General features: G+C 39.5%; 1 long non-coding RNA gene across 3 annotated transcripts; it reads left to right on the forward strand.

Annotated features, from left to right (window-relative positions):
* The first annotated feature begins 1,162 nt into the window (after positions 1-1,162).
* Positions 1,163-13,206, forward strand: LOC135449579 (uncharacterized). Of its 3 annotated transcripts, none has more exons than XR_010440770.1 (4): positions 1,163-1,431; positions 2,383-2,500; positions 9,161-11,961; positions 12,085-13,206. It is a non-coding gene; the product is annotated as an uncharacterized LOC135449579 (long non-coding RNA). The 3 variants fall into 3 exon arrangements; XR_010440771.1 differs by lacking the exon at positions 1,163-1,431 and adding an exon at positions 6,558-6,622 and having other exon boundaries at positions 2,334-2,500; XR_010440769.1 differs by lacking the exon at positions 1,163-1,431 and having other exon boundaries at positions 2,334-2,500.
* The last annotated feature ends 9,323 nt before the right edge of the window (positions 13,207-22,529 follow it).

Consider the following 22,529-nt stretch of genomic DNA (forward strand, 5'->3'; position numbering starts at 1 on the left):
TGTCTGGTCACCTGTGTTGTTCCCAGGAACCCGCTGATTGTGGCCGCATTGATGGGACTGGGCAGTCACCGTCAGTGCTCATGAGCAGCTGCTCTCCTCCACACACAGCTGCCTGCCTGCTGCCCTGTCAGCGCCCTGCCCTGGTGTTAGCCCACCACGGGAGCCTCACTGGGGCTGCAGAGCATTCATCCTGCCTGAACCAGAGCAAAGTCTGTGCTTAACACAAAGTCAAGGCCACCTTTGATGGACCACACAGGCAATTGGGCAGCCTCCACTTGAACACTAAGCAATGAAGGCAGAAAAATGTAATGCAAGTGGATTTAAGCAGTTTTGGGTCCTCCTCCCTCCATCTCTCTAAAGCACCTGCCTAGTAAGTCTACTGCCTACAAATAGCTACCAAATCCAGACAAACCTAGGCAAAAATCGGCAGCTGACCTGAAATTCTTGGTTAGCTGAAATGAGCGAACAGCACAACCTAGTTAACAATCAGAGAAGCCCAAGCTGGAGAAAACCTCTTTGGATGCTCTATCGCAAAGATGTTTCAGGTTGGTTATGTGTGAAGACATGAAACTAAATCATGTCTGAAGATCTGAAATTGCTCTTAGGTAGACACTGTTAAGGCTAACAAAGCTGATTTCTACTCCTCAAATTCAGAGGTAGCTTCCACTGTAAATTATATGCCTTTTCACAATGAAGAGATTATATGACATTTCACTATTTGGGAAAAAGAAAGTTGTCATACCAATCAGGCTAGTAACATTTTTATCATAGGATTTTCTTTGATGGAAACAAGAAAAAGGAGACCACCTGTACTCCCAATGAGTTTTTGCTGCCTATGAAAAGAAATGTCAGGCTGATGAAGATATTGGCAGCTCAGCAGCTTCCTTGCCAGAACATAAATTCAAGTTCCTGTAGCAGCATCCTCCAATTCAGAAAGAAGCTGTAGAACGCAGCTGGATCAATCAGAATTCATTGGCTGAGTTTAAAGGCTGCCTGGCTGACTTCAGTTGAGCAATTTCAGTAGTAACTTGGTGCTCTAGGCAGCTTTTACTTGCCTAGTTAACTCCACAAGGAAATGAGCTTTTGGGTTGGCTGGTTGGGGTTTTTTTGCTGCGCCCAGCTAACTATTTTCTAATTAGCAACTGAATAGCTAAGAAGAAAACTTACTCTACAAATTACCTTAACTATAAGCCATGGATTTTTGGTTCCTTTTAAGGGGTCTGTGAAGGTGCAAGTGAATCCCTATTCCCTTACCTGACCAGTCTATTACCTGAGTTTTTAAGGGAGCCAAACAAGCAAGTATCAGTGAATTCAGGTCAATATAAGAGGGCTCACTTCTCTGCAGGGAGGGTTGAAATTTGCAAATTCTAGAGCAATTCAACCTCAACAAATATCCTGCCTTGAAGTTGTGCAGCTGGCCATGCCTCTGAGGTAAGGGGTTCTTTGTAAACATGGTGTCTGCATACCCTATAGGTACTGCTGTCTCTTTACATTTTGATCTGTTAGAATTGTGTAGTGCCTTGCAGTCTGAACAACAGAATGAGTGACTGTTCCCATCAGCCCATCACTCTGCTCCAGCTGTTTGCCTTAACCTGCAGCACACTGCCAGGCAAGATTCTCCAGCACAGCCAGTGTTTTCATTCATTCCTAGATTTGCTTCCCAGGTACTCAATAACACCTGAGGAAAGCAGCAGGAAGAGTTTATTTTGGGACTAGGGGGAAATTCTGGGAGAAGAGAAAGCAATAAAACACATTATTCATATTCTTCTCACACCACTTTTGTTAGCCCATTTGTTAGTGAGCTGGAAGCAGTTACAGTCACTTATTCCCTGATTCTTTCCATTGCAAGACCTTGTTCTCCACTAATTAGAACATAGCTGAAAGTTAAGCTTTTAGCTTGATTTATGCCCTCAGCAATTACTGCCCTCAGATGGATGATTTTACAGAGTTCAGCCAAAGCAGCTGCAATGTTTTCAACAAAGAGGCTTGATGAAAGGACGTCTGTCCACAATAACACCTTTCAGTGATTTTGTAATAGTTCTGTCTTCAAGGCCCATTATTTGAAAACTTTGAGCAGTATGGCTATTATAAGAAGAGAGCATCTCTTGCTGCTTTTATAAAGTAAGTGGTTTGGTACGGATAATTTAGCCACTAAAAATATCACAATATATTACTCTGAAATGTCTTCCTTCTTAGTCTGTGTATGCCCCAGCTGGGACCACACTCACTGATGTGCTGCTGCTGCTGCAAGCCCTATGGGCTCTAAAGGACCAGCCCTATAAATGATCCACTTCAGCTGCCCTCAGCTAGGATTAGGATTGAAAACAGGGGGCCTTGGTTGTTATCTTCTCTGCTAAATGCTTCAGTTTGCCTCCCCTTCAGAGGCACCATGATGGAATAGAAGAGACTGGTTTGTATGAGGAAGACAAATGCTGGGCTTGAAGAAATCAAGAAGAGATTGATCTTCTAGCAATGGAGCAAGCTGATCAGCAGGAGAGAGGTGGGTGTGAGTAGGGAGCTGCAACATGACTTGGGGACTGGAAAGGAAAGGAACAAACTTTAAAGGAGAGTCTTGGATGTTGGAAAAAAACTGGGACCAAATTGGTTTTTAGGGTAGAGAAGGAGGAAAGTGAAACAATGAGTCTTTCCAAGCTGGATGTGAAAGCCAAGCTTTGTGACTCCACTGCCATCAGTAAATATCTGAAAACCTGCTAGCAAAATGGCTATTCACTTGTAATATTGTCCTCATACAAAATGACTGTATTAGTGCTGTCAGCTATTCCAGTAATGTGTCAGAAATCTGGGTATTGAATCACAGATCCTCAAAGCTGTTGATTAACCAGATATTTCATGTTCCACATGACAGAATTTCTGTATTTTTAATGTCTTTTGAAATCTAGATGCTATCACAAAAAAGAAAACTGATTTCAAACAGTGTGAATGAAGCTGAAAGTCAAACACACCAAATTGAGGAACTGTTAGAATTAAGGCTGTCTTTGGAACCTTCATTCACAGCTTCAGTCTGCCTTTTGATGTTGTTTTTCAGTATTTGAGATCATGCTGCTTTCTAACACTTTGGCTTTGATGCTGCACATTTAGTGTTCTTTAAATGTGCTTTTGTGTACATCTAGAGCTAAGCCAGCCATTTCACTGTAAGCTTTCTTGTCTTTTTCTTTTTTTTTTTTTTTCCTGGAACTTTTAGAGAACTGGTTCTTAGAAGAATATTGATGTTGAAACTTTCTGGTAACACAAATTCTGCTTTTCAAATCTTCCCTGTGCTAAATACTAAAATGGATGAAGTGGAATGAAAGACTTTCCACTGAGCTTCTGCTTGTTTGTTTGGGTTTTTTTTGCCAGCTCTGGGCACTGAGGGATGGACCCACCTTGGTGTCTGGCTCTGTGCAGTGGCCTCCTCCAGCCAACAGCTGCCCTTGCACAGGGAGAGGTTCACTGCAGGTTCAGGTCACTGTACAAAGGTCATTCTGAGCTCCAGGAAGGTCTCTCTCCTTCAAACCCACACCTCCTTGCTAACCCTGAGCCCGCTGCCCAAGCCAGAAGCTGGGAAGTCCCAAGTCCCCTTGACAAGATGGCATGAGAATGCAACATCAGCATGGAGGGGTGGTTTCTCTCCATCTGGAGTGAAACATACTGAAACCTTCTCTGTGTTCCTATATATGAGAACTAAAAAGCAGGGAGGAGAGTTAAATGACCAGCTAATCTCTGCTAGGATAATAAGGGGAATAGCTTAAGTGCTGCAACAAACAAAACAAACCCCCAGCCATTCTGAGTCAGTATGGAAGCCTTAATTCCAGCATTATAACAATGTTGTATTCCACCTGACAGCACAGCACAAGCAATGTGACACCCAGTCAAGGGCTATAGTACATTCAAAGTAACTACACTTCACCACAATGCTTTTCCCCTGGATAAAAATAAGTTGTACACAGTTGTACCATGGAAAAATTTTCTGCATCTTTTGATACACTGGTGGGCTGTCTTAGATTAAGGACCCACTTAGTGTGGACATGCACTTAAAATGGTTTTGTACTATTGGAGTGAAAAGAGGGAAAGTTACTTATTTTTTTTTCTTTTTAATTACACAAAAAGTCAATCATTTGTGTTACACTGAGATGTTATTTTTCTTCAGTATGTAGATCACACAGAGTCAGAGAGCTGCATAACAGAGCACTACACCAAAAGTGAAAAACAACCACAGGAAAAGCAGAAAAAATCCTCTTACTATCAGCATTTCTCAACTTTGTCTGTAAGGGAATGATTTCAGATCATGAAATCTGCTTCATTAGCCTGCTCATCTTCTCAGTGTGTTATTAAGGTTCAACTTGCTTAACAAAACCAGGAAGGTCAGAATATGCCAATCAAATCTGGAATGACTTAAAGAGTCTGTGGTATAAGTGGTTTACATATTTCATTGTAGGTTGATGTGGGGAAACTGCTGATACAGACAAAACATACAGGTTATAATTTCAAAGGCCCTGGAGCTGTAGGATGAAAAAATCTTTAGCAAAAGTCTTTTTCCTTAGACAAAGTAAGAAGAAAATATCTATGTAGGAAATAGGAGTTTTCAATTTAAACCAGTGAAACAATGAAAGAGACTGACAAAGAGCATTTTGAACAGCTCAGCACAGGCTTTCCTTCCTTGTGCAATCACTGCTGGATGTAAGGAAATGTTTAATTTATGCAGTCCTTAGTAAAACTTTTTTTCCTTTTAGATGTAGAGTTGAAACTATAGGCAAGAACCTTTCCTTTGGTTGCCACAGGTCTTAGACCTAAAGGCACAGTGAACAGCAAAGGCTCAGCATACGGTTTAGAACCTAAACCAGAGGAGACTGCCAAACTACAGACCCCATTAAATGGAGACTTTCTGTCATAGCATGGGGTCACATGTCCTGGCGTGCATTCACAAAGAGAAGGATCCAGAGGACAAGTGGAGAAATGGAGTACAAAGGGGAGGAGGGTGTTGTGATGGGTTATTGAAGGAGCACAAGTGCCTGAAATGGTGTCATCATAAAAGTAACCACAAGCCCTGGATGAGTAAAGGAGGGTATTGAGCAGTGAGCCTGCTTCTGTTGTGATGCTCACTCAGTAAGGATGACAAAATATTAGATGGTGTTTTTGACCTCAAAGGAGCCTCAAAGATGGGCTGAAAACTGGAAATATGCTCAAGGCACGTAATGTGTTTATATTATAGAGAGAGGGGAGAGAGGAAAAAATAATTCAGTGGTTTAATCACTGTCCACAGGTAACTAAATGCATAGAAAGTACTTTACAGGAGGGTTTTAATCTAGCAGCAAAGGTATGAAAAGATCCCATGATTAGAAGCTGAAAGTAGCGCTTCCCCTTTAATCTGCAAAAGTAATTAACTTCATAAAAATTTCTTTAGTGATATGGTATGTTGAATTTTTACCTCAAGAGAGCATATCTTTTAGCAATGTATTTTTTCCTTCAAACACAAATTTTTGACCTTGGTGCTATAAGAGCTACAGGGTAAAATTTTCCAGGCAGTTTACATTATATTTGATGTTCACTAGACTTAGCCTCAGAAAAATAATCCTCCTTTCAGACAGGTATTGTCGATGTGAGGTAGAAAAGGAAGGACAATGTCTCTACCTGCCTATGGAGGTTGGGACATTGAAAATGGGTTGTATTCCAACAACCTTGACTTTGGCCTTCATGGAACTGTTCAGTTTAAGTGTTATTTTTATGTTTATTATTCCAGGTTCTCTGTAAGCTGTACATTTGAATGTAAAATCTTTATATTCTGCAACATAATAAAATTCCTAGTTACTGTTTATAATTAAAAACTCCCTTAACTTCTGACAAAAATCACAATGGTCCTTGCTTAGCTAGATGTTATCACGATATCCTGTAACAGCCTGCATTCCACCAAACTCTTCCTTATCTCCTCTCTAGCACATAATGACCTAATTTTGAGCTATATTAAGAATTTGATGTTTCCAAATTAATTCCTTTCTTACAAACTTCTCAGTTTTGCTGACAGTCGAATACATTCTTTAGAGTCTTCTATTTTTTCTATCTTTCCAGTTATTGGTAAAATAATTCCAGGTTTCACATTTACAGTAGTAGAGAAATTGAAGATCTCAAAAGTTTCCCAAAATATTGTTCCAGTTTCTAAGTCCAAAGCTCCATCTTCCTTATTCTTTATATTTACTTGGTCTTGATGTAAATGATTGAGTCTTCAGTCTGTTGGGACACGGTAAAGCAACCTGTGCCAGGGTCCCAAAGTGCTGCAGGGAGATTGGCATCTTCTGGCTGGACACAGCCCTGGTTGTGCCCTTCCTCTTTGTACAAAGCCCCAGAGTTTGTACCTGTGGATATCTGTGCTCCTCAAACTGTGAACAGGATTTCTGTTCGTGGACTGCTCTCCTGCACTAGGAGAGGTTTCTTTTTTGTCCCTGTTTCCAGCCTCATGCACAATGTTTTTTCTCATATCCTCCTGGTTTTCATTACCTGACTTTGGTTTGTGCACTGACTGCTCACATTGCTGTTATTCCACTCACTTTTTCTTGTCTTTTTAGAAAGGCAGCTCCAGTTCAGTGCTGACCTCAGCTTACCTGACAGCCCCAGGTCTTATGCTGACAGGGTAGGTCATAGCTGTGATCTGAAATGCTCTTTGCTGTCTTTTTCTCTCTCCTCCTAGATATAAATTTATCCAGGGAGATAATTAAGCTGCAGTCCCCACACTCTCTCTGTTTCTCCTGCCTGCTGCAGCATGCTGGGTCCCAAGACAGGATCAGTTGTGTCCTTTCTCAGGCATGTTGTGTAACTTCAGTGCCAGGCATCCACAGTGTCCTCTTCTTTATTCTTCCTTTCTGAAAATGCTTTTGCTGTGCAGCACATAGCTCGGCCTGATTTTCTGTGTTATTTGTTTTGAAACGTCCATATATCGGAAAGGTTGTTCTGATTAAAGACCTGTGGCAAAGTGGATTGAAATTATTCTGCTCCTTCTTTTAATAGTTATTTTATTTGACAGTCACCACTTGTTTATGAGTACTGCAGCATAAGCACCACAGCCAGTTTGGAAATGTCCTCTGCTGACATTCCCCAAAACATGGGTTTATCTACCAGGAAGTATCATTTCTCATTTTTGTGCTAAGCCATCTGAATTCTTCATTTTTCACTCCTGTGTTGCCCCTAAAGCTCCTTGCTATACCTTGGATTTCATCCTCCCTCTCACTCTTTGCTCTGTGTGGCTCAGACAGCATCCAGATGGTCTCTTCCTGAAGTGAGCCTGTTCTGGAAAAAGCCTCACCGCTGTCACTCACCAGAGGATGAGGCTGACCTGAAAAGACTGTGAACAGCACAAAAGGTCATTTTTCTTTCACTGGCACTTAGGAGTTACCCAGCTCTACACTGCAAATGTGTGTGTATGTGTGTGTGCACGTGTACATTTTGTACATGTGGAGATTCACACACACACACACATATATAAATTAACATGTCAGCGGTATCAGCTGAGTGCTTGTTACTGCCTCCTTCTGTTTTGAGCAAGCAGATCATGTTTTCAGACTATGTATTCTAATCTGAAATATTCTGAGTCTTTTTAGTATTTTCTACTGGCTTTAAATGGATCCTACAATTTTCTGTGTTAAAGGTAATCCAACTCTGCATAAAAGGATTTAACAATTTAAAACCTCAGAAGGTTTTTCAGTAGCAGTAATTGCTCTTTCGCTTGCAAGTATCTCCCCAGAAATACAGTCATAATATTAGTGATATTTTTAACACAATTTTGCACAGGCTAGACAAAGTTAGACCTTTTATATGTTTTGGATATACATTAGCAACTTTAACTTCCTTTCACAAAATTTCTCTTCCTTGGAAATGTCTTGATTTACAAGCAAAGAATACTACCATGTGTTATTTTTAGAGAATTGAATCCATGTGGGTCTAATTCAAATTATTTCAGATGCATGTAGTTTGCAAATGGAAATTCCCCCATAAACCATTAGATATTGATGAGTTTCTCCAGTTAAGAGTTAAATGAGTCAGACCATGGTCTATCTAGTCATAACAATTAGAGGCAGAAATCATTAATAATTTAATTTAATTATAATTACTCTTCTGACTGTGGCTGGTGTAGAAGATTGCAAATAGGAAATGCTCACATAATTATTATTCTGAAGATCATTCAGGACAAATAAAAGTCTGAAAAAGATGTTAAATCTCTTAAAGGACTCACTTTAATTATTTTAAAGTCATACATTAATTAAGGTGTTTACTTATTAATCCTTGGAAATTGAATTCTGTACTCGGAATTAAGTGCTGTAATTTTCTTGAGTAACTAAGAGCTGTGTTTCTCATACATGAGAGGCTGAATTGCTCAACCTTAACTTTAGAATTTTCTATAATAACTTGAGGGATGCTGACAATTAACTCACTCAAAAACTTCTCTACGCCGCTAGCAATTTTTGTGGCTCTAACATTCTCTGTCTTTAGAAATCTTGTTGGCCTAGTTTTTTTGGGTCATTTACCAGTCATTGTCTGCTGCTTCATTTCTTACTGGCCCAATTTATCCATCTGGAACTGAAGCAGAATGTAGACAGAATTGATTCTGTGGCTGCCATTGCATGCCAGCTATCATAACCATCTGAAGTTGAAGCACTTTGACATTTGTGGCTACTCTGGAGAATCCCCTTCTCACAGACATAAGGGATGGGGGTGTGGACTGTTCTCACTGCTTTCTTTTCCTTATGCTGCTGGCCCTCTGAAGGTAGTAAAGAATCTTCACGGACTTCTTACACATCATGCCTCTCCTTGGAATATCTTTATTAGTCAGAGTTTTAGCTATCCTTATGAAAAACATTTTAACAGCCTAAAACTCAATCTGCAGGTTCATGATTTTGTTCTTTACCTCTTGTGTGCACCACATTCACCTTCCTACCCTCTCTTGGGTCACCCATATAAAGCCCACACTAAGCACTTCATCCTCAAGCAGAGGATCAGCCCTAGTGCTTGTTGAAAAATACATGATTATGGTTCAAATATTTTTTCCTAGAAAAAGTAATGTTTTGAGGTACATGGAACACTTAAATGATGCATGAAAGAAATTGGGTTGTTTAGATTAAGAAAACGAATAGTGCAATATATTCAAAGGCTTTTTCAATCTTTTCAATGCTTGCAGGTCCCTTAGAGCCAAAAGAACTTCACTTTGCCTTCTGTCCTGCAGTGCCCAGGGAAAACTGACAATCCTGCATCTTCAGCAGAAATGCAGAAGCAGAAAAATCAGAAAATTTCAGCAGAAATCTCCCTGCAGATGAAATAATGCAAAGCCACAGTTCTGCCACAGCAGCTCGTAGAGTGGCCTGGAAGGGCACTGTTTCAGGAAAAGGAGAGGTGCCTTCCAGATTCAGCTGTGAGCCTGTTTGGCTTGGCTTGGCTTGGCTTTGCTCTCTCCCTCCCACTCCCTCACTGTCTGTGCAGGCTGTGAGAACTGTCACTGCACCAGCTGGAGCAGATTTAAATTTCACATGGGAAGTAAAATGTTGGTTATGACAACGTGAACGATTTTCCCATTGTGCTGCAGCGAAGCAATCACCATTCCCTCTCTCACGTGGCTCCAGCTCACAAACAAAGCCCAGCACTGTTGTTGTAACCAAGCCTGGTTTTGGAAGCTGAAGCCATTTGTTTCCTACCTGGCTGCTATCTTTTCCCACACTGCTTTCTCTGGGTTATTTGAAGTTTCTCCTCGAGCTTTTTACCATTCCTGTGAGGTGGCTCTGGCCGTGATGGGTTGCCCTTTTCAGCAGGGAGATGTCATCCTCTGAGCTACAACAACAGCAGTCTGACTGATGGTTGTTCCTTAGCTGCTGCAGAGACTGATGGATGCACCTGGTTTGTTGTGGCCATCCAATTCCAGTGATGTGCAAGGTCTGGGCAGATGTTGGCTGTGAAAACAACTTACCTGTATTTGATTGACTCTTCTCTTTATTCATCAAAGCCTTCTAGAAAAGTTCTGCACAAGCTTTTAAGTGCTGAAATCTGTTCGAGGCATTCTGAATTTCCTAAGCAGACATATGTCATTGATTTAAAGTTAACAGATCTGTTGTCTGCAGCATCTTCTCAAACTACCTCTATCATAAGGAGCAATCATGTGTTTGTGAAATTCAGTTGCCAAATAAAAGATTAAAGCTTCAGGCTTGATTGTGGCTGTTAGCAGCCTTTCAAAGACAGTAAGTCATTGGTCTAAGGTAAATTACCTTTTCATACTGTTGGACATAGAATTTCTCTGAATGCCCATCTGAAATAGCTCTTATCTACAGAGTCACTTATTGATTGCACCTGTGATTATTGGTGTAATTGAGAAGGTCTATTTTTCGCACATTAGACCAAAAATGAAACATTTATTTTGACACATTGGGCTACAGCCATCTGTGCCCCAGCATCAAAACATTTTTTTAATGTTCTATTTCAGCTGTTCCAGTTGGCCTCAAAAGAGCTTAAAATCTGGCAAAAATAGCACCAATGTTTAACTGTGCACAGAAGGTATTATTTATATGTCAGTAGCACATTGTTCGCTTTCTAGGTCTTTAACAGCTGTATATAATGACACAATCCTTTACACATGTTAGTTTTTATAGAATGTGTCACATGGCTCTTCAGTACAAAGCTGGGGGGGCAGAAAATAATTTTATATTTTTCCCTTGTATACAAGACAATACACAGGCACTGCGTGGATTTTCATCATAAGCCAGATACTATATTATTTCATCAAAAGTAATAATGCACTTTCCTGGCATTTGTAGAAAAATTGATTTCTGTTAACCTAGGTCTTTTCTTCAGATACTGGGTAACCAATTCTGTTTAAATCCCTTTGTATAGACAGATAGGGTATGTAATATCCCCATGGGCAAGAGCAAGGACTTGGCTCTCAGATGACCTAATTTTGAGAGAGACAATAAGATTACTGAACTGAGGTGCAGCTGATATGAGAGCCCAAGGCCACCCCTAAGCTTCATTGCAGTTTATGTGATGGAAGGTCAGCTCACTTTAGTGTTTGTAAATTGTAAAACAAACAAAAATATCAGCAGTGCAAAAGGCCTCACAGAAACCTCTGTTTTAATCAGAGGCCAGTTCTTTATTTCAAAGGTCTTTATAATAATTCTATTGTAATTTTTAATTTAGTATAAAAGAGTACTGGACATAATATGTTTTTCTAAACTCTAAAATTAATTGTAACAGTCAGCAAATAAAAACCCAACAATCATTTTGGCTGAATATTAGAAGAATATGAGATAAGTCATCTGAGAAGTAATAACAAAATTAATGTGACAGTTAAATTTTTTTGGTCTCAAATACTGATAGAATCTTCCAATTCATAAACAATAAATTCCAGATGCTGCCTGATATGACTTTTTTTCTGTAAAACTAAGGACACACATCAATCTGTAGACACATTGCTTATGAGTTACAGGGAAAATAAAATATCTTCAGACTGATTTTTAAAGGAAAGGCATGAATTGGTCTGCTAGACAAGCTGTGCCAGTTTATCCACATTTGTTGGTGCTGAAATGAAATCATTACGGAAATAAATATCATTCAATTCAAACTTCCCATATTCCATTGGGACAGCAGCATGAGAGGAAAATGGATGTTTCCAATTTCCCCAGCTGCTGTGTCTGTCCGTAACTTACTGCCCTGCAAAAGCCAGCAAGTGTCCAGTGTCCCTCTCTTCACTGGCCAATGCTCAAGAACTTCATTTCAGTAAAAAAAAAAAATCAGGGAAAAGGATAAAATTTATTAAAGAGGTTTAAAATAAAAGTAAACATTCTGCATTTTTTAATGCATGTGAAGTAGTCTAAATGAGAAATTAATACTACAAAGTTGAATTCATATGATTCTATGAGCAGTGAGCTGGGCATCAAAATAGCAGCACCAAGAACTGTTCAACTGCAAACTGAAAGCAATAACTGGCTTAAAAAATAGGTAAGCTCCTGTTTCTGACTGCAGTGTTTAACTAAACTTTATTCCCTTCCCTACTTTAATGTCTCATCTCATTGTCTCAGCACATAACAAGCATTATGACATTATTTTTTTCTCACATCTCAGTATTTTTCAGGAAGATTGGGGTTAACAGAAGTGAGCTAAGAAGTCTATTTTTGAGACTGTCTAGGAGTTCACTTTGGTTATTCATGGATGAATCAGCATGCCGTCATCTCCGTAGGTCTGGACGTAAGAAAGGTCTAAAACCCAATCCCATGCCAGTCACGACTGCAGTGCAAGCCCTTTATCTGAGCAGCGTGAAAGCACAGCCACTCTGCAATCAGATGCAGGCTCAGAAGCAGTCAAGCAAGAGCAGCTCAGCTGAAACTCAGGGGAAAAAAAGAAAATCCTGGCCCAAAATATTGTGAAATATAAACAACAAGACCAGTTTTGGTTGCAAAAGCATATGCTGAATGACATGTGAAAAACATAATATCCTATAAGACAGAGAAGTCTCTCTTTTCCCAAAGGTAAGGCCATTCATGGCAGTTTAAGACCTTTCTTCTTCTTGTGACTCTGCCATACCTACAAATGCCATCTGCACTGGTGAATTTTCACTGCCTCAGTGTCATCGAGAGAAAGGTGCATGGGCATCTAGCTATATTTATTTAGTCAGCAGCTTCAGTATTTTCCTTTCTCAGTAAAACTCATCTGCCATAAATGCAAGAGCTAAAGGCTCACTAGGGATTGTAGAGCAATGCAAATTTTATAGAAGAGATCAGATATTATCTAAAACTCACTTGTTAACAATTCTTTAAAGCCCCATAGGGCAGTTGGTGGACATTAAAAAAGGTTTCCAAAGAAATCTGGTGATTTGCAAGCCCATCCTGCAGTACTTTCCAGGGTAAAACCATGTTTTAGCACTGCACCTCTAATGGGGTTCCCTGCAATGTTGCCCAACCTACAGTCTTTGGTGAGATTATTATCTCAGGGGCAAAATTTTCTGACATGGGTAAATGTAAGATATTGAGATAACATGTGGAGAAAAAGCTTGTATTATTTAAAAATAAAATACGTTTGTGCAAGAGACTAAAATATTGCTTCTGCCTAGAAAATATAGCTATGTGTTACAAGGTGTGAAGGCACAGGCAGTGTTGATGAAGACCAGGGGAAGACTAACTGCTACAGTGGGCTGTGCACAGCAAGTTGAACCATCTGATTTGCAGAATGACCCCACTGGCTTCCTACCCTGAGAAAAGTCCTGAAGTGTATGTACGTAAGTATGAGGTCTCTTTTTCATTCAAGTCGATTTAATACATTGATCTGTGTGTGCCAGGTATGAAAACTGTTCTGTATTTGAGCTAAAAATTCATTGCACCTTGTCTATGATTATTATGAGGTAAAACAGTCCATGGCCCCACACCACCAAGCTGGCAGATGCAGCTCGTCCATCCAAATAAAATTAATGTGGTAATATCTGTCCAATCTGGCCCATATCAGCACAGGAGGCCTGAAATATACAAACAGAGAGAGATATTAGTGAGTAAATGATAGTCAGTGTAGATATTTTTTAAATTTTCATGAAAACAGAGAGAGATGAGAGAATATCTGGAGAGGGACCAATTACAAATAACCCTGCACACACATGCATAATTAACAGGATTCAAGAAGCAGTAATGATCATTCTTTTAACACAGTGTAAGTCTGCCTAGAGAGGTGAACACATCAAAAAAACTCAGCATGAAATTTTTAAAAAATCTTTGACTAGTTGGGCTTTGGGGAGCTTGTCAGTTTATTAACATTACTTTACCCTAATTTTAATTTTGTTTAATGTGATTTCTTTTTCTGTGGAGCTCTTTGAAAAAAACTGTTGTTTATGCAAATAAACTACATGGAAAATTGGTTTTGTAACTAAATGACAGCTGACAGACTAGGCTGTAATAGTCAACTGGGAACTTCTAAAGCATGATTTGTTTACTCTAGTACAAATTGCATAGCTATGATTATTAGGGACAGTAAATATCTTAATAGTGGCTATTTTAATTAACAGAGTCCTACGGCTGGATTTCAGTCCCCACTAAGACTGTTTTGAACTGCTCCAGAGACAGCAAAAATAGCCTTAATCCTTATTTCACTACTTGCTCTATTTAATATTTCAGAGGAGTTGGCATAATGAAGGTCAGATTTGTCTCATTCATTTCCTACCAAAACAATGTTTCTTGCTTGACTGTTTGCACAAATCATACATCCTACCATTTTTATCCTCACTGGCAGCTCTGATTTCACTGTTTGTCTTCATCTGACTTCATAGGAGTTTTTCTGCCTGGGATGCAAGCCCTTTAAGAAATCTCTCTTCTCCAAATAATTATATTCTATTCTAGTGTCAGGTATTTGTAATTTTTAGATATTATTTCTTCATTTGAACAACAAGGTATTTTTGTCACACAGTTCTACAGAATTTAAAAAAAAAAAACAAACATAATCAGCAGCAACAATAATAAAAAAACCCAAACACCTACCTCTATAACTGATGCATTATCTGTAAGCAATAAAACAATTTTCTCACATTTTCAAATGTAGAAGTATGGATGCTAAGCAGGCAAAAAACTGTTGCATGTGTCACCCCTTTCCTGCCAGAACAAGGTTTTGCCTGCCGACAACAATTCAAAATAGCACGTTATTATGGAATTATGCAGCATCATAGGCAGCAGCTTCATTTCTGAGAGCTTGGTATTCTCAGAGATATCTTTATTAGCTGATCAATATTTGATCATTGTGTTAAAGAAAGTTGTGCAAACCTCTGAGGCTCTGTTCTTCCTCACATCAAAGGCAGTGCTCTGTCAAACCCCCATCATCCTAAAACACAGCTCCTCTGCAGAGGGGGATGAAGGGAAACCAATTCCAGAGACCATGGAAACTCTCAGCAGGTGAATTACCAGGGGGCGAAGGGAGCTACCAGCTCTCTCCTCACATGAGCGCTCTTATGAGCAAGTGAACCCCCTTTCAAAATGACTGACTTTGAATTTCAACATATTTTCTTCTTGTCCTCCTTTCTTAGGGTCCTTTCACGCCTGTGGATTTCCCCTATTAGAAGGGAGTGGGAATTTGCTTTCTAATCTGCTTTGCTCCACCCTGGCTGCTCAGACTGCCACAGGCAGTGGCACAAATCAGTGAAGATGCTGCAGAGAAAGGGTCATTTGAGTAATCGGAAGTAGAAAAGGCTGGTGACAGCAGTAGTCAGATGAGCAGAACCTTAAATGAAATATTCCTAATCTAGCTAAGTGATCACCTGAGACTACTGAGAAGTAGTAGAAATATTAGTATAGGAATTAAAATCATCTGAACAACATAAGAGATGAAACTGAATTATGATGCAAGGTGTCAAGGCAGATATAATTAGGGTAGCCCAACTGAGGTAGACTAATAATAATAGGGTGCAACATAAATAGGAAGAGTACACATTGTTCAGGCAAACTAGAAATTAAAGGCAGGGTAGTGAAACAGCATTATAATGTATAATGTGCTAGTCTTAAAAAAAAAGATAATGTGATAAAATGATAAAATGGATAAATTGGATAAATTTGAATAAAAAACAATTTAGGGAAGAAAAAGGTTTGGATGATGATGTCTGCTTTAGTCCCCTAGAGTTTAATTTGTGCTGAATAAAGATCTCCATAATGTTATTAGAAAGAGAAATATTAGCATTAGGGAAGATTTACTGTCTTTATGGAAGATTTTGACCTTCCAGAAACAGGCTTCAGAACAAATATTACTAATAATGGCACAGTGGAGGAATATCTAGCCATAGTAAGGAAAAGATATTTTCACTGAACAAAGGAGGTATAAGAAAGCCATGCATTTAGGAAGGAAAGTAATAATGATGCATTTGGAGTTCAACATTTGAACAGTCACAACATATTTGTGAGTCACTAATGTAATAGGGAAGAAAAAAAGTAAAAGCTGTTCTCAGATACATCAGGCAAACTAAAAAGAAAAAAAAGACCAGAATGCTAAACACTATTTAAAGTTTATCTGCAACACAATAAGCAGTTCTGGTTATCTGTATTTAAAATAAATAGGCATTCTGATAGAAATTTGATGTTAGAGCTCTTCTGTTATTTGACCTGAAAAGTACTTACAAAAGGACAATACATAACAACATTTGAAGGCAGAATAAAGTTTGATAAAAGATGATCTTGGCTTGTTTAGAGAAAATAAATCAGTGCTTCAGGGGATGGGTAACACAAGGAAAGGAAAAGAATTACTGAAGCATAAATGATACCGTTGGCTTAAAACAACTGGACCTATGGTAATTCAAATATAGAATAAAGATCATTAATCACTAGAAGATTTAAATTCTCAGACACACCAAGACAAAAAACACAGTGAAGTTATAAAGCTGTGATTTAATAATTGAAGTGGTCACTTCAGGTGATCCCTGCATCCAAGAGAGATTAAGTGATTTTGATTATTGGCACCAATGAACAACTGGGATATTTTATCCTGAGATTTAGCACACTTTAGCATGCTAAAAGCGTGATTTCCAGTTTGGTTGTGAGATGACTGCTTTTCATTACTCCCTGATCTTACATACCTTGTCACTTATTTGGGTAGTGCCACAATATATGTTCTTCCAGTAACTAAGTCACAGGGCTTTCTTTATACAGATTTATTTGAGTGCATTTAGAAGAAAAACACAAAATGAGAAAAAATTGTTATGATATATTATATACTGTAATTCTATTCTAAAAATAAAATTTCACAAATCAAATGGTTTTATTTATATTTTGTTACTATGGAGATACAGTATGTTATATTGAGAGAAGAAAAGGCATTTGGTTAGATAGCTGCACACACTTATAGTAACATAATAAAAGGGAATTAAAATGAGTATGCAGCTCTCTTGAGGTGAATTCATATGGGGAGGGGCACTGAGGTTGCTTGCTCTGTTCAGTCTGGAGAAGAGGAGGCTGAGGAGAGACCTCAGTGCAGTCACAACTTCCACTTGAGGAGGAGGGGCAGGCACTGAGCTCCTCTCTGTGTGACAGTGACAGGACCTGGGGAAATGGCCTGAAGCTGGGTCAGGGGAGGGTTAGGATGGGTGTCAGGACAAGGTGCTTCACCCAGGGGGTGTTTGGGCCCTGGAACAGCTCCCCAGGGAAGTGGTCACAGCACCAACCTGATAGAGGGCACGAAGCCTTGGGACAAAGCACACGGTGTGTGCCCAGGCACAGGGTGTGACTCCTGGGGATGTTCCTGGCAAGGGCCAGGAGTTGGGCCTGATTATCTTTGTGGGTCCCTTCCAACTCAGCATATGCTGTGATCCTGCAATTTTATTATTTCCCTTTCAAGTTCAAGAAATGTGATTCTTGCAGGCTGCAGATTCAAGTGGACATCTCTGAATTGTTTACTTTGTTAGTAATGCTAACTACTGGTAGCTTTTCCTCTAGAAGTCAATATTTTTCCATGAGAACTTAGCCACTACGGCACAATTATTTGGGAAACTACAAAAACCAGAAATATAATTACCAAATATATTGTATGGTGAGCATTTCAAACATCAAGTGCAAGAGCCTCAAAGTTTTATAAAGCACCCTGGGACTTGCTACATAAAAAATATGATACAAAAAATAACTCCCACCATAGTATATAATAAAGTGTCTAAAGCTATTGCTTTTTTAGATCATAGTAAATCCTAATGACCTATGTGATGGAGACTTGCTTAGAACACAGAACTGTTTATGTTAAAGATATGTAATGAAATGGAGTGATCTCTCTGCTAGTGAAGGCTCTTAAGCTAATGTTAGAGATGGAACTTTAGCATCAAGATAACCAGCCTGGCCTTTCTCAGCTGGCTTTGTTTTCTCTAACTATAATCCCCTGTTATATAATGCAATGCCGTACACTCTCTCTTCACTAAAAACCATCTCTCACTCTTAGTGCCAGGTGTTCCCAGGCAGTGATCAGGATTGATGACCGTACAGTGTGCTCTGGCTCATCACCCCAGAAGCTCCTCCATACTTTTACTGAAGCCACCACCTTTCTGCTGAAACTCAGGGCTAAATGCATCAGCTATAGCTGTCAGACCTCTCAGCATCACCTTGCAGAAGTGGAGCATTCAGGCACATTAAGAGGGCTACAAAAATGAGCTGGTGACTAGAGAGAAGCAATAACCCATGGAGAGCCACCTGCAGACTGTCAATTAAAGCTGCCATCCCACAGCTGAACCTATTTTGGCCCCGTACTATGGGACTGCTTTCTGTTAATGCATTAAGTGCAGTCAGGGCACGTGTCCTTAATTTTGTACCCTGATAGCTTACAAAAACCCAGCTATGCATTGCTTTGGCTTGCTATGCAGTAGAATAAGTAATTTTATGACTTTGGGAACTAAAGTCCTTACTCTGTCATTCACTAAGAATTCATTTGCCAAAAAGATCAATCTAGGCTGTTCTTGTATCAAACAAAAATATATGTTGAGCTAAGTTGCCCCAGATGAATCATAAAATATAACTTAATAGGCACATGCATCTGTTTCATGGAAACTACACAGGAGAGGAAAATTATGTGAGTATTTTTAAAGGTACTTTAGTTATGATGAGTTCAATTGTATTTTGATAATGCAAAACTGAAGTTATAAAGAAGAAGTTAAACAAAAAATTAGCTTCTTTTTCTCTTTTGATTCCCCTTCCTTTCTTATTTTATGTGTATTTTAATGGATTGCTATTATGAGAGAGATTCTTTTTTGTGTGTTGCCCCTGACATGCCGATTTGTTTGTATTTATTTGTCTCCTGAAGCTAAATTCAGAATTGCAGAAGCACTTCTGGCAGAGTCTCTCCTTATGGTTGGTTTAAACTACCTAGACCACTGTAATACTGCTGTGGTTTCCAGGAATGATGTAAAGAGACAATTGACCTTTATTTTCTGCCCTCAGATACCTGACCTGTTCCAGGATTACAAAATCTCATGGTCCTCTTACATGGCAGAGGTCAGAATTTACCAAGATGAGCATTAACTTCTATAGAGAACAAAGCACTAAGGTAAGAAATATGAGGAGTAGAGTATGGAAAAATATATTTCTATTTTGTGATACTGAAGGGTGAATATTGGCTTGTTTTGTGCCTTGCATTATCCAGACAAGATTTCTTCAGTCTGTCACCAACACAGCATCTTGTCAGCTGCGCTGTCTGTCTTGCAGGCGCAGAAATGTCATTTTTGCTTTCATCCCTTTTTTCCTGGCAATACAGTGGGGGCATAAAAAAAAGTTGTTAATGTTGAAGAGAACATTGGTGCAAAACTCAACAAGGACAAAAGCAGGCATCTGGGAGTCACAGGATGGTTTGGGCTGGAAGGGACCTTTCAAGGCTGTCGATTCCAAACCCCTGCACAGAGCAGGGGCAGCTTCAAGATCAGGCTGCTCAGAGCCCCATCCAACCTGACCCTGAGTGTCTACAGGATAGGGCACCATCTTCCAGGAAACCTGTTGCAATGCTTTGCCACCCTCATTGTAAAATAATTTCTTCCTCATATGTAGCCTGAATCTACCTTTTTTAATTTAAAACCATTAGCCCTTGTCTCATTGCAACAGCAATAAGCCCTTGTACACCTCCCTAAAGCACTTAAATGCTGCAATAAGATTTCCCTGGAACTTTGTCTTCTCCAGGTTAAACAAACACAACTCTCTCAGTCTTTTCTCATAGCTGAGGTGTCCCAGCCCTCTGATCATTTATCTGGCCCTCCTCTGGACTTCCTCCAATGGATCCCCATCTTTCTTGTGCCAAAAACCCCAGAGCTGGATGCAGCACTCCAGGACTCCCCCAGCTCCTTCTCTGTGGGGCTGCTCTTAATGATTTCTTCTCCCAGTCTGTACTCATGTCTGGGATTGTCCTGATCTGAGTGCAGCATCTTGTTGAACCTCACGAGGCTCAGGTCCCTCTGGATGGCATCCCATCCTTCAAACACATGGCATCCCGATGTGTCAAACCACCACTCAGCTTGGTGCCACCTGCCAATTTGCTGAGGGTGCACTAAATCCCACTGTCTTTGTCATGGATGAAGATTTTGAACAATTTTCATCCCTGTATGGACCCCTGAGAGGTACCACTTGTCACAGGTTTCCATCAGGTCTCTGAGCCATTGACCACAACACTCTGGATGTGACTGTCCTGCCAATTCCTCGTCCACTGAACAATCCAATTATCAATCCCATCTCTCTCCAGTTTAGAGAGAAGGATGTTGTGGGGGACTGTATCTAAGGCTTTACAGAACTACAGACAAATGCCATCTGAAGCCTTTCCCTTGCCCACTCTCCATCATGGAAGGCCCTGGGTTGGGCAGGCAGGATTTGCCCCTGTTGAAGTCGTGCTGGCTGTCCCAAATCTCCTTCCTGTCCTCCATGTGCCTTAGCAGGATCTGTTCCATGATATTCCCAGGCACAGAGAGAAGGCTGACAGGGCAGTTTCTGGGGTTCTCCTTTCTACTCTCTTTAATAATTGGTGCAGTGTTTGCCTTTTTCTTGTGTGTGTAGAGTGATGTAGCTGCCCAGTAGCGTAAAGCCAGTTACTCTGTTGTGAGGTCACATTGATGGCAATACAGAGAAAGCATGAAATTTGAACACGAGGTTCCAGCACGCAGGCTTTTGGAGATTCCTGAAAGGGACAGATATAGTAACCAAGAGGCTGAGTCATTCAAAACTTACTTGAATTTCATGAACTTCACTGGACTGCAAGAGATTCCATTCTACACAGGGAAATTTTCATTCCTAAATGCTATTAGTCTGTTTTGGGGTTTTTACACTGATTCTTGATAGATGCCAGCATGAGGGTAGACTGCAAAAATTTGATTTGAATAATACAATTACTGTAACTGTGAAATTTGGGGCTTTCACCTGTTGGATTTTGTTACTGGATTAAGAAATTTTCCAACAATAATAGTAAAAGCTCCTTGCTCTATCCTTTCCCTTCTCTTTCCCCAGTGCACATTAATAGCACTGACAGTTGTCAGCATCCCCTTTGTCATCAGTGCTGACAGGCAAGAGGATGTACAGAGAAATGTGTTTATTTCACCAAAATAAAAGCTTGTGATGATCATAACTCTAATGCCTCTGAACTGTAAGTCATTCCCCCTGAAACGTCAAATAATGTAAGCTGAACAGGGAGAGAAACAACTTGGTCGCAAAGAGAGGAGATCTCTCCTTCAAAATAAAAGAAAACTAAGCCACCACAAACACACGCACAAAAGAACACGAGTTACAGACATTGCTGTTATAGCTAGAGCTTCCCAAAGGATTTCTTCTCTCACAGGATTTCTTTTTCACAATAAAAAATTTTGAGCAAGACAGACATTTGCCTAGCAAATGGCAAATGAAATATGGAAAACATTCAATTTCTGTTTTTATAAATGTGTTAGAAAAATCACTTTATATTGAGAAGGAAATTTTCACTGTCAGTCTTTCAAGGACAAAACCACTTTCTTACAGCTATAGGTTGTAAACTCTGACAGTAAAATTAGCTCTTGGGAGGATGAAGGTTCTCTTATACCAAGCTGCAGCTACACTGATGGTTTCATACTTTCAAAGATCTTAGGAAGGCCCCATATTTTGATATATCATGGCTATATAAAAATTTTACAGTTGTATATTAAAAATAATTCTTGCAAGAAACATTGCACCAAATGTCTCTGAAATTCCAGGTCTCTGTCTGCCTACTGTTATGTGAAGCTGTCATTTTGTTTAATGGACAAAGTGAACGCAATTTTTCTTATTTTAGCTATGAGTAAAATTGTTTTGATAAACCAGAAAAGGCTTGATATAATAAAGTGCAATATAAATTATTTTATATAACAAAATTAATATAAAATAGGGTTAGAATTTATCTGCACAAACTTGTCAAGGAGATAGTGTAGCCATTTCTCCTCTTTGCTGTGGCACTTCAAATCTCTGACCATTTTAGTGAGGAGTGAAATACTGGTCTTGCTACATTATGCATTCCTGAGACCAGCCCCTTATAACTCATTTTCATGGGGTTTGGAGGCCAGAAGTGACCACCTACTCTGACTGATATGTCAGAGCCCAGTGATCATTTTTGATCAATAAATATTCTCCAGAAAGCAAATTGACACTTTTTGTTATTACTCATTTCAGCAATTTATCTTAAAACCTGTGCATCTGTACAATGTAAACCTTGTTTTGCACTTCCAGTGAGTATTTTTAATCTCTTCCAAGACTGTTCTTGGTGAGCATGTGTTCTCCTCTTTAGAGATGAACATATTAAAATCCAAACCTTTGGATTAGCTAAGCAAATTTGTTTTGCTAAGTTGTTTGGTGTTTCTCAGGGTTCTACCATCATTGTTGTGATGCTGGTTTTGCAGTTTCTTGGCATCTTTTTTATGCTGGGCAGCAGGGCTGTGAAGTATTTTGTATTGCTCTATATTGCAGTTACTGGTTAAAAAAACCCCACATGTTTCTATACGCTAATTAACTTGTTTTTATAGGGTCAGTTCCAGCCAATCTTCAAGGTAATTTTAAAGAGAACTGCACAGACATGCTTTTACTCCTCCCCTTGCGAAAGCGATT

Source organism: Zonotrichia leucophrys, chromosome 6 (assembly GCF_028769735.1).
Source record: "Zonotrichia leucophrys gambelii isolate GWCS_2022_RI chromosome 6, RI_Zleu_2.0, whole genome shotgun sequence".
NCBI classification, from domain to species: domain Eukaryota; kingdom Metazoa; phylum Chordata; class Aves; order Passeriformes; family Passerellidae; genus Zonotrichia; species Zonotrichia leucophrys.